Source organism: Capra hircus, chromosome 3 (assembly GCF_001704415.2).
Source record: "Capra hircus breed San Clemente chromosome 3, ASM170441v1, whole genome shotgun sequence".
Taxonomy (NCBI): Eukaryota; Metazoa; Chordata; class Mammalia; order Artiodactyla; family Bovidae; genus Capra; species Capra hircus.
Window position 1 is genome coordinate 92,671,708 of NC_030810.1, and position 12,455 is coordinate 92,684,162.

Genomic DNA, 12,455 nt, shown 5'->3' on the forward strand with positions numbered 1-12,455 from the left:
TCAGACAGGTAAGTAGGATGTTAATGAAGCAGGGACTGGTCAAGCAGGGGATGTACAGAGAGCAAGAGAGCAGCCATCTTGAGTGGCCTGACCATTCAGATGCTAATCTAATATTTCCTGTCGCTTTCCTCCCCTCTCAGTACTCCCTTTAATCCCATCTTTCTTCTTTATCACCCTTTATTGAGCAATGAAGTATTTGAAACAATAGTGAGAGTGGAAAATTTTGAGTCCAGTGGTGTTTAAGAAGACAGGATACAGCAGAATCTCAAACAGCGATGGTAACACTTGACCTAGAGGTGTAGGAAGAGATAAGCAGTCACCCTAAATGCACTAAAGATGCATTTTCTTGCCAACAGGTTTGTTTTCTGACTTCATTACAGTTCAGTTCAGTTCAGTTCAGTTCAGTCGCTCAGTCGTGTCCAACTCTTTGCGACCCCATGAAACACAGCACGCCAGGCCTCCCTGTCCATCACCAACTCCAGGAGTTCACTCAGACTCACATCCATCGAGTCAGTGATGCCATCCAGACATCTCATCCTCGGTCGTCCCCTTCTTCTCCTGCCCCCAATCCCTCCCAGCAGCAGAGTCTTTTCCAATGAGTCAACTCTCCGCATGAGGTGGCCAAAGTACTGGAGTTTCAGCTTTAGTATCATTCCTTCCAAAGAAATCCCAGGGTTGATCTTCAGAATGGACTGGTTGGATCTCCTTGCAGTCCAAGGGACTCTCAAGAGTCTTCTCCAACACCACAGTTCAAATGCATCAATTCTTCGGTGCTCAGCCTTCTTTACAGTCCAACTCTCACATCCATACATGACCACTTGGAAAACCATATCCTTGACTAGAGAGACCTTAGTTGGCAAAGTAATATCTCTGCTTTTGAATATGCCATCTAGGTTGGTCATAACTTTTCTTCCAAGGAGTAAGCGTCTTTTAATTTCATGGCTGCAATCACCATCTGCAGTGATTTTGGAGCCCCCAAAAATAAAGTCTGACACTGTTTCCACTGTTTCTCCATCTTGCCAACAGGTTTGTTTTCTGACTTCATTACAGGACTGGTTATAAAGATATGCAGGTGTTTAGTTATCTCTACCCCCTAAACTGAATATTCTCAGAGTGATGAATGAAAGATGAACTCAAGTTGCCATGATTTTTCCCATAGTGTTAAATATACAATATCTTCTCCCAACATTTCTGAAACTAATTTTATTCTTTTTCTGGGGAAGAATAAAACTGAAGAAAAGAGCAAACCAGAGGTTCAGCAGCCTTTGGCAGCTTCTGCAAGGTATACAGAGGCCCCAGGTTCCCAGCTGAGAGCAAGGTCTAATATCTGAAATGAAACAAAAGCATTTATTGACTGTTAGGCAGACAGACAGAAGAGCCTGGTGGGCTACAGTCCGTGGGGTTGCAAAGAGTCGGACACGACTAAGCACACACACGCACAGAAGCAAACAGCTTAAATTTCCTGATACTCCAAGACCAGTCCTAAATTCATCTTAATTAAAAGTTTGGTTATAGGGCTTTCCTGGTGGCTCAGAGCTATAGAATCTACTTACCAATGCAGGAGACGCAAGGTTGATCCCTGGTCCTGGAAGACTCCACACGCTGTGGAGCAACTAAGCCCATCCACCAAGATTATTGAGGCTGTGCTCTAGAGCCTGGAAGCTGCAAATACTGAGCCCACACATCCTAACTACTGAAGCCTGCGTGCCCTAGAGCCCATGCTCTGCAATAAGAGAAGCCATCGCAATAAGAAGCCTGTGCACTGCACCTGCAGAGTAGCCCAGCTCGCCACAAGTAGAGGAAAGCTCGAGCAGCAACAAAGACCCAGCACAGCCAAGAAAAAGTTTGTTTACAGCACGGCAAGTGTCAAAGAGCACTAGAAACAGTGAGGAGAACCACCTGCTGGTCCTCTGTCATCCACTTGCCACGTGACCATGAACCTAGGTAACAATATTTCTGAAGTTAAGAGAGAGGAAGAAATGGTCCCTAAGGTTCCTTCTGGTGAAAAAAGCTGTTAAACTAGTTATAGTCTTTCATATTCCTTCCCCCTCCTGGCCTCCTGCTCCCTGAACTGAGCCTTCTACTTAGATATGTCTGAACCAGGAACAAATAAATATAACATTATGCTGTAATTTAGAGCACATAAAGTCTGCTTTTGATTATAAAATCTGGGTTTAGAATGAGAACTCCTGATAGCCTGTAGTGGTGGGAACAAAATATATATGGAGCCAGGCATGGGGATAAAATATCCCTCAGTATGAAGTCAACAGACAGTGTTTAATAAAAAGTGGAGAAGTAGCAATACACAAATGCTATTGAGAGATAAGGAAATAAATATCAAAAGAATTGACTGAAGACTTTAAAGTGAATGAGTCTGGGCAAAAAGGAGACTGGTATTCTTTATAATAAGAGTATTAAAATATCAATTCTTTGAAGTAAATACTTTCAAACTTTGATAAAAAAATAAAAACTACAACAAATAAACATATTCTTTCAAAAAACAAAAACATTTAAGCTGTAGTGGGTATGCAGGCAGACCTTAGATGAGGCTAGTATTAGTCGATATGAGGTAGGCCCATGTAAACACGGCAAGCAGGATGAGTTTTTTAGTCTTTATTCTAAAATCTGTGGAAAACTCCAAAAACAACTTAAACAGAGATGCCACATGATCAGATTTGCTTATGAAAACAGCAATCCATAAGACTAAAATTCATAAGAAGAGGGATCAAAACAGTACTATAACCATCGGATCTAGAGGCAGAGCCTAAGGGCTCTCAATAAATAACTGATGAATGAATGAAAGTCCATTCCCTTCTGCATGTCTGTTTTCTCATCTATATAATGGGGAGAATAAACCTGCTTCTCACCTTGTCTGCCCTCTTTTTTATCTAATCCCAAGAAGACTGGGAAGATAAATGATGTAATAAATATAAAATATCTTGAGTATTTTATGAAGCACCAGTCCTTAAAAGAGTGGTAGCAAAAAGATCGTGGTAGGCTGAGAAGTAAAACATCTGTAAATTACATTAAATATAAATATCTGCTCTAGTTTATGACTGTAGAATTATCCCGAATGAAATAGTGAGGGACTGAGAGTCCACTTCAGAAAAACTGATTCCTGAAATTGTTTTTCCATTTGCATTTAAAGATATTTAGACTGAAGTAAACATTTTCTTCTTGGGAGCACACTATAAATGCAGCCTAGTCAATAAGTCAGGTTGTGTGTGCATGTGTGTGTGTATGTGTGTGTAAACACACACATATATATTGCATATTTATCATATGAGCATGCTTTCTAGAAAAATTTATGTGAGCAACAGGAGTTTGTCATAAGCAATAAAATCTTTTATGTGGATTCTTTCCCATTCTTTCCAAGGGGATTTCTGTTTTTTTTTTTTCCACAACTCAGTTTCAGACTCAAGTGAGTCCCTGCTGCTATTTTTTCCCCCAGTTACTTTTGTCTTCCTTGCCTTTGCCAGAGCACACTGAAGTGAAAGGCGGGCCATTCTTGGACTGGTATTTGCTGATTAAATGAGGACTTTTGGCATCAATGTCCTTTTGCAGCTTGGCAGGTCATGAAGAACTGGAGGAAACATTCCCATCCCGTATTATTTGTGACAGAATTCAGGTGATTACAGAACAGAGAAGTTCATGGAAATATTAACATTCCCCTGAGAGATTACTGTTGAAAGGACGATCCATGAGGGATATTTGAAGTGTGTGAAAGGCCTTCCTTGCCTCACTCCGACTCTTACTGTCAGAGCTGGATACTTGCAGCCTAAAGCTTGCGCTCTGCCTTTGTGGCACCAAGATACTCTCACTTTACCTTGACGTGGTCAGGTGCCCAAGCACTGAACTTGAGATTCACCACAATAGCTCTAGCCTCACTCTTAGTCTCCCCCTGCATCTGTCTTTCTGCCTCACTCATTCTATCTTACAAATATGAAAGACTTCTCTCATGTGTTAACTAAAAAATAAATTCCATCAGTCTTTCATTTGTTTGCAGAGAAATAGAAAAAGTGGGAGGTTTATAAAGTGGAAAATACAAAACATTATTGAAAGAAATTAAAGACCTAAATAAACAAGTCAATCCCATGTTCATGGATCAGAAGATGTAAGGTTGTTAAGAGAGCAAACTCCCCCAAACAGATTTACAGATGTGACATATTCTATTAAAATTTCAGCTGCCTTTTCTATCCAGATATTAACAAGCTGTTCCTAAATCTATATGGAAATCAAAGGATCCAAAATAGCCAAAACAATCTTCAGAAAGAACAAAGTTAGAAGACTCATACTTCCTGATCTGAAGACTTTCTATAGATCTACAGTAATCAAGACAGTGTGATTTTGGCATAACAAAAGACATACTGATCAATGGGATAGAACTGATGGGAGAGAAACAAACTCTTACGTTTATGTCAAAGAACAAGGGTGCCCAAACAATTCAATGTGTAAAGAATTGTCTTCCACATAGGGTGCTAAGACAATTAGATATTCACATGGAATGAATGAAGTTGAACCCCTTACCTTAAAGCATATACAGAATTAAGTGGAAATGGATTACAGACCTCAATGTAAGAGCTAAAACAGTAAAAGAAAGCATAGGTGTAAGTTTCTGTGATCTGGACTATATAATCATTTTTTAGGATCACCAAAGCACAAACATACACAAAAAACATTGGACTTCATCAAAATTTAAAATTTTCATACTTCAAAGGATGCCATCAAGAAAGTAAAAGACAACTCAGAGGATAGAGAAAATACTTGCAAATCATATATCTGCTAAGAGATTATATTCAGTGTCTATAAACAATACAAAATTCAAGGATAAAAGGCAAATAATCCAATAAAAAATGAATTTGAATAGAAACTACTCTGGAAGAGATGTGCAAATGGGCAGTAAGCTCATGAAAAGATGTCCAACATAATTAGTTATTAGATAAATTAAAATCAAAATCACAATGAGATACCATTTTGTATCCACTAGGATGGCTACAGTCAAAAAGACAGATAATAACAAGCATTGACTAATAAGTGGAGAAAGTAGGAATACCATTTAGAGGCAAATATCCAGGAGAACTGAAAACATCAACACAAAAACTTATACACAAATGTTCATAGTGGCATTATAATAATAGCCCAAAAGTAGAGGCTGCAAATATCTATCAGTTGATGAACGAATAAACAAAATGATACATCCATACAGTGAATATACAAAGCAGTATAGCCATACAATGTGTTATTCAGTGATAAAAAGGATTGAACCATTGATACATGCTATAATATAGATGGGCCTTGAAAACATACTAAGTGAAAAAAGTCAGACACAAAAGTCTACATATTATGTGATTTCACTTATCTGAAATGTCTAAAATAGGGAAATTCATAGAGATAGAAATTAATAGATAAGTAGTCTCCACCCAGGCACCGCTATGCTTGGACTTATGGGTTGTGCAGCTGCTATCTGAGCCTCAGGGTCCTTGTGGGGACTCAGCCCTTCAGCACTGCTACCACAAGCCCAGCTCTTTCTGAGGGTCACCTCAGAAGTGCTCCAGGCTGTCAGAGACTATGCTGATCAAACACTTCCATTGCCAAAGGCACGTACCACCACTGGGCACATGGTGGCTGTCATTGGACCAGTGGTAAATGTCCAATTTTGGGAGAAGCTGCCACCCATCCCTAAATGCCTGGAAGTGCAAGGCAGGGAGACCAAGCTGGTTTTGGAGATGGCCCAGTCTTTCAGTGAGAGAACAATAAGGACCATTGCCATGGGTATGGAAAGCATGGTTAGAGGCCAGAATGTCCTGGATTCTGGTACATCGATCAAAATTCCTGTTGGCCCTGAGACCTTGGGTAGATTTGTGAATGTCACTGGAGAACCTTTGATGAGAGGGGTCCCATCAAAACCAAACAAATTGTTGCCATTTGTGCTGAAGCTTCTGAATTCATGGAGATGAGTGTTGAGCAGGAAATTCTGGTTACTTGTATAAAGACTGTGGATCTGCTGGCTCCCTATGCCAAAGGTGGCAAAACAGCACTTTGTTGGTGCTGGAATTGGCAAGACAGTACTGATATCATAGAGTTAATCAACAATGTTGTTAAGCCTGTGGTGGGTACTCTGCGTTTGCTGGTGTTGGTGACAGGATGCAAGAGGATAACGACTTATTCCATGAAATGATTGAGTCTGGTGATATCAACTTAAAAAATTCTACCTCCAAGGTAGCACTGATATATGATCAAATGAATGAACTGTCTGGTGCTCGAGTTTGGGCAACTCTGACTATGTTGACAGTAGCTGAATACTTCAGGGACCAAGAAGGTCAAGATGTATTTTTGCTTATTGATACCATCTTTTGTTTCACCCAGGCTGGCTCAGAGGTATTGGCTTTATTGGCAGAAGCCCTTCTGCAGTGGGTTATCAGCCTACCCTGGCCACTGACACAGGTATCACGCAGGAAAGAACAACCACCACCCAAAAGGGATCTATCACATCTCTAAGGCTATCTACATGCCTGCTGATTACTTGACTGGCCCTGTCCCTGCCACTACTTTTGCCCATGTGGACGCACACCACTGTGCTGTCTCATGTTATTGCTGAGCTGGGCATCTATCCAGCTATGGATTCTCTGGACTCCACCTCTTGCATCATAAATCCCATTGTTGGCAATGAACATTATGATGTTGCCTCTGGGGTGCAAAAGATACTGTTGTTATTACTGCTTAGTTGCTAAGTCATGTCTGACTCTATTGTGACCCCTAGGACTGTAGCCTGCTAGGATCCCCTATCCATGGGATTTCCCAGGCAAGAATACTGGAGTAGTTTGCTATTTCCTTCTCTAGGAGATCTTCCTGACCCAGTGATCAAACCTGCATCTCCCACATTGCAGATGGATTCTTTACTTCTGAGTCACTGGGGAAACCCAATTATGATAATAGGTAGAATTTACTGAAACCTCAACATATTCCAGGTAGTGTGGTAAGCACTTTACATTATTCCCAACTATTAATTGTTTCCATGCAAATGATCCTGTGTGTGTTAGTCACTCAGTCGTGTCCAATTCTTTGCAACCCCATGAATCACAGCCTGCCAGGCTCCTCTGAACATGGAATTCTCCAGGCAAGAATACTGGAGTGGGCCACCATTTATAAGATAACAAATCCCTCATTACATCATTGCTGTCTTGGGTATGGATGAACTTTCTGAAGAAAAGTTAACTGTGTCCTGTGCATTGAAAATACAGCTTTTCTTGTCTCAGTCATTCCAAGCGGCCGAGGTCTTTACCTGTCATATGCAGAAACTGGTACCTTGAAGGGGGTCATCAAAGAATACCAGCAGATTTTGGCAGATGAATATGACCATCTCCCAGAATGGGCCTCTATATGGTGCGACCGACTGAAGAAGCTGTGGCAAAAGCTGATAAGCTCTCTGAAGAGCACCTAGTGAGGGCGTCCTTTCAGCAAACTAAGCACTCTTCCTCCAACTGTCCCTCTCTTTGCCCCTAATCCAAAAATCACAGTTTTCTCTCTGGGCCACTTTAGAGGCTATTTTAAAGATGTTGTATTCTGTCTGAAGAGTATTTAGCATTTCTAGTGGTTGCCAAGGACTCGGGGCAGAGGGAAATGGAGAATGACTGTTAATAGACACGGAGATTTTGGGAGGGAATGACAGAATGTTCTGGAATTAGGTAGTGATGGTTGTAAAACCTTGTGAGCATACTCAAAACCACTGAATTGGGCACATTAAATTTTTATGGAATGTATTATATTGCAAAACAAATTTGCAAAGATTATTGTTGAAATGCATAATCAGTTCAGTCACTCAGTCATGTCCAACACTTTGCAACCCCATGGACTGCAGCATGCCAGGCTTCCCTGTCTATCACCAACTCCCAGAGTGTACTCAAATTCATGTCCATTGAGTCAGTGATGCCATCCCATCTCATCCTCTGTTGTCCCCTTCTCCTCCTGCCTTCAATCTTTCCCAGCATCACGGTCTTTTCCAATGAGTCAGCTCTTCGCATCCCGTGGCCAAAGTACTGGAGTTTCAGCTTCAACATCAGTCCTTCCAATGAACACCCAGGACTGATCTCCTTTAGGATGGACTGGTTGGATCTCCTTGCAGTCCAAGGGACTCTCAAGAGTCTTCTCCAACACCACAGTTCAAAACATCAATTCTTCAGGACTCAGCTTTCTGCATAGTCCAACTCTCACATCCATACATGACCACAGGAAAAACCATAGCCTTGACTAGACGGACTTTTGTTGGCAAAGTAAAGTCTCTACTTTTTAATATGCTGTCTAGGTTGGTCATAACTTTTCTTCCAAGAAGCAAGTGTCTTTTAATTTCATGGGTGCAGTCACCATCTGCAGTGATTTTGGAGCCCAAAATACAAAGTCTGTCATTGTTTCCCCATCTATTTGCCATGAAGTGATGGCACTGGATACCATGATCTTAGTTTCCTGAATGCTGAGCTTTAAGTGAAATTTTCACTCTCCTCTTTCACTTTCATCAAGAGGCTTTTTAGTTCTTCGCTTTCTGCCATAAGGGTGGTGTCATCTGCATATCTGAGGTTATTGATATTTCTCCCGACAATCTTGATTCCAGCATGTGCTTCATCCAGCCCAGTGTTTCTCATGATACACTCTGCATATAAGCTAAATAAGCAGGGTGACAATATACAGCCTTGACATACTCCTTTCCTGATTTGGAACCATTCTGTTGTTCCACGTCCAGTTCTAACTGTTGCTTCCTGGCCTGCATACAGATTTCTCAGGAGGCAGGTAACGTGGTCCAGTATTCCCATCTCTTGAAGAATTTTCCACAGTTTATTGTGATCCACATAGTCAAAGGCTTTGGCATAGTCAATAAAGCAGAAGCAGATGTTTGGGGGGGGGGGGCTTCCCTCATAGCTCAGTAGGTAAAGAATCTACCTGTAATGCAGGAGACCTGGGTTAGATTCCTGGTTCAGGAAGATCCCCTGGAGAAGGAAATGGCAACCCACTCCAGTATTCTTGCCTAGAGAATCCCATTGACAGAGGAGCCTGGCAGTCTACAGTCCATGGGGTCGCAAGAGTCGGATACGACTTAATGACTAAACCACCACAGATGTTTTTCTGGAACTCTCTTGTTTTTTTTGGTAATCCAGTGAAGGTTGGCAATTCTGGTTCCTCTGCCTTTTCTAAAACCAGTGTGAACATCTGGGAGTTCATGGTTCATGTACTGTTGAAGCCTGGCTTGGAGAATTTTGAGCGTTATTTTACTAGTGTGTGAGATGAGTGCAATTGTGCAGTAGTTTGAGCATTCTTTGGCATTGCCTTTCTTTGGGACTGGAATGAAAACTGACCTTTTCCAGTCCTGTGGCTACTGCTGAGTTTTCCAAATTTGCTGGCATATTGAGTGCAGCACTTTAGCAGCAGTATCTTTTAGGATTTGAAATAGCTCCACTGGAATTCCATCACCTCCACTAGCTTTGTTCGTAGTGATGTTTCCTAAGGCCCAGTTGACTTTGCATTCCAGGATGTCTGGCTCTAGATGAGTGATTATGCCATTGTGATTATCTGGGTCGTGAAGATCTCTTTTGTATAGTTCTTCTGTGTATTGCTGTCACCTCGTCTTAATATCTTCTGCTTCTGTTAGGTCCATACCATTTCTGTCCTTTATTGAGTCCATCTTTGCAGGAAATTTTCCCTTGGTATCTCTAATTTTCTTGAAGAGATCTCTAATCATTCCCATTCTATTGTTTTCCTCTATTTCTTTGCACTGATCATTGAGGAAAGCTTTCTTATCTTTCCTTGCTATTCTTGGGAACTCTGCATTCAAATGGGTATATCTTTCCTTTTCTCCTTTGCTTTTCACTTCTCTTCTTTTCACAGCTATTTGTAAGGCCTCCTCAGACAGCCATTTTGCTTTTTTGCATTTCTTTTCCATGGGGATGGTCTTGCTCCCTGTCTCCTGTACAATGTCATGAACCTCTATCCATAGTTCATCAGGCACTCTATCAGATCTAGTCCCTTAAATCTATTTCTCACTTCCACTGTATAATTGTAAGGGATTTGATTTAGGTCATACCTGAATGGTCTAGTGGTTTTGCCTACTTTCTTCAATTTCAGTCTGAATTTGGCAATAAGGAGTTCATGATCTGAGCCACAGTCAGCTCCCGGTCTTGTTTTTGCTGACTGTAGAGAGCTTCTCCATCTTTGGCTGCAGAGAATATAATCAATCTGATTTTGTGGTTGACCATCTGGTTTTGTCCATGTGTAGAGTCTTCTCTTGTGTTGTTGGAAGAGGGTGTTTGCTATGACCAGTGCGTTCTCTTGGCAAAACTCTATTAGCCTTTGCCCTGCTTCATTCTGTACTCCAAGGTCTAATTTGCCTGTTACTCCAGGTGTTTCTTGACTTCCTACTTTTGCATTCCAGTCCCCTATAATGAAAAGGACATCTTTTTTAGGTGTTAATTCTAGAAGCTCTTGTAGGTCTTCACAGTACCATTCAACTTCAGCTTCTTTAGCATTACTGGTTGGGGCATAGACTTGGATTACCATGATACTGAATGGTTTGCCTTGGAAACAAACAGAGATCATTCTGTCGTTTTTGAGACTGCATCCAAGTACTGCATTTTGGACTCTTTTGTTGAATATGATGACTACTCCATTTCTTCTAAATGATTCTTGGCCACAGTAGTAAATATAGTGGTCATCTGAGTTAAATTCACCCATTCCAGTCCATTTTAGTTCTCTGATTCCTAATATGTTGACGTTCACTCTTGCCATCTCCTGTTTGACCACTTCCAATTTGCCTTGATTCATGGACCTGACATTCCAGGTTCCTATGCAATATTGCTCTTCACAGCATCATACTTTGCTTCTATCACCAGTCGTATCCACAATTGGGTGTTGTCTATGCTTTGGCTCCATCCCTTCATTCTTTCTGGAGTCATTTCTCCACTGATCTCCAGTAGCATGTTGGGCACCTACTGACCTGGGGGGTTCATCTTTCAGTGTCCTATCCTTTTGCCTTTTCATACTGTTTACGGGGTTCTCAAGGCAAGAATACTAAAATGGTTTGCCATTCCCTTCTCCAATGGGCCACATTTTGTCAGAACTCTCCCCAATGACCCGTCCTTCTTGGGTGGCCCTACATGTCATGGCTTATAGTTTCATTGAGTTAGACAAGGCTGTGGTCCATGTGATCAGATTGATTAGTTTTCTGTGACTGTGGGTTTCAGTCTGTCTGCGCTCTGATGGAGAAGGATAAGAGGCTAATGGAAGCTTCCTGATGGGAGAGATTGACTGACAGGGGAAATTGGGTCCTGTTCTGATGGACGGAGCCATCCTCAGTAAACCTTTAATCCAATTTTCTGTTGATGGGTGGAGCCGTGTTCCCTCCCTGCTATACCCAGGGCCAAACTATGGTGGAGGTAATGAGGAAAATGGCGACGACCTTCAGAAGATCCCATGCGTGTACTGCTGCACTCACTGCCTCCAACCCTGCAGCAGGCCACCACGGACCCCTGCCTCCACTGGAGACCCCTGGGCAAATGCATAATAATAGTGGCTAATATTTGTTAAGTTCTTACTATGTTTGAGGCTAAAACAGACAATGGGCTTCCCTTGTAGCTCAGTTGGTAAAGAATCTGCCTACAGTGCAGATACCCGGGTTCAATTCCTGGGTCGGGAAGATCCCCTGGAGAAGTAAATGGCAACCCCCTCAGGTATTCTTGCTTGGAGAATCCCATGGGCTGTCGCCTGCCAGGCTCCTCGGTCCATGGGGTTGCCAGAGTCGGCCATAACGTAGTGACTGAACCACCACCACAAAACAGACATTGGCTAACACTCCGTAGAATAAGATTTGTTAATAGGGGAAAACTAATGGAAAAATCAAATTTGTCAGGCAGAATCTACCTCTATACACTTAACACCAGCAGGAAGGCACCAAAAAATTAGCAGCAGCTATAATCAGAAAAAAGAAAACAAAAATGAACAAAAACAAATTGCCAAATCAAATATTTATTAAATATTTATGTGCTTAATCCTTATAAGATGCTTTTAATTAAATTTGTTAAAAATGATAGAAAATTTTGTGATGGCTTAATAGCACTTATAGGAACTTGTCTTAACAAAATTCATGATGGAAAATACTTCCCTTAAAAAATTTGTTAGTGTCTCCACTTTACTCAGTCTCATCTTTAAATTTGTTCTCAATATGTAATTAAGCAATTTGTTCTCAATTACATCAATACCTCATGCTTTTTTTTTTTTTTTTTTTGCCAGGTAGTAATCCATGATATGAACATGGCACATTTCGAAAGGTATCTGAATTGTTTCCAGCTTTTGTAATATACAAACAAAGCTTCTATAAAGATTTGTATCTAGACATTACATGAAAACAGATTTTCATTTCTGTGTAGTAAATGTCCAGAGCACCGTTGCTGGGCTGCATGATGGTAGCTACATGC

General features: G+C 41.2%; 1 pseudogene; it reads left to right on the forward strand.

Annotated features, from left to right (window-relative positions):
* The window catches only part of LOC102180095, a 180,467-nt pseudogene continuing 173,444 nt past the window's right edge, over window positions 5,433–12,455 (forward strand).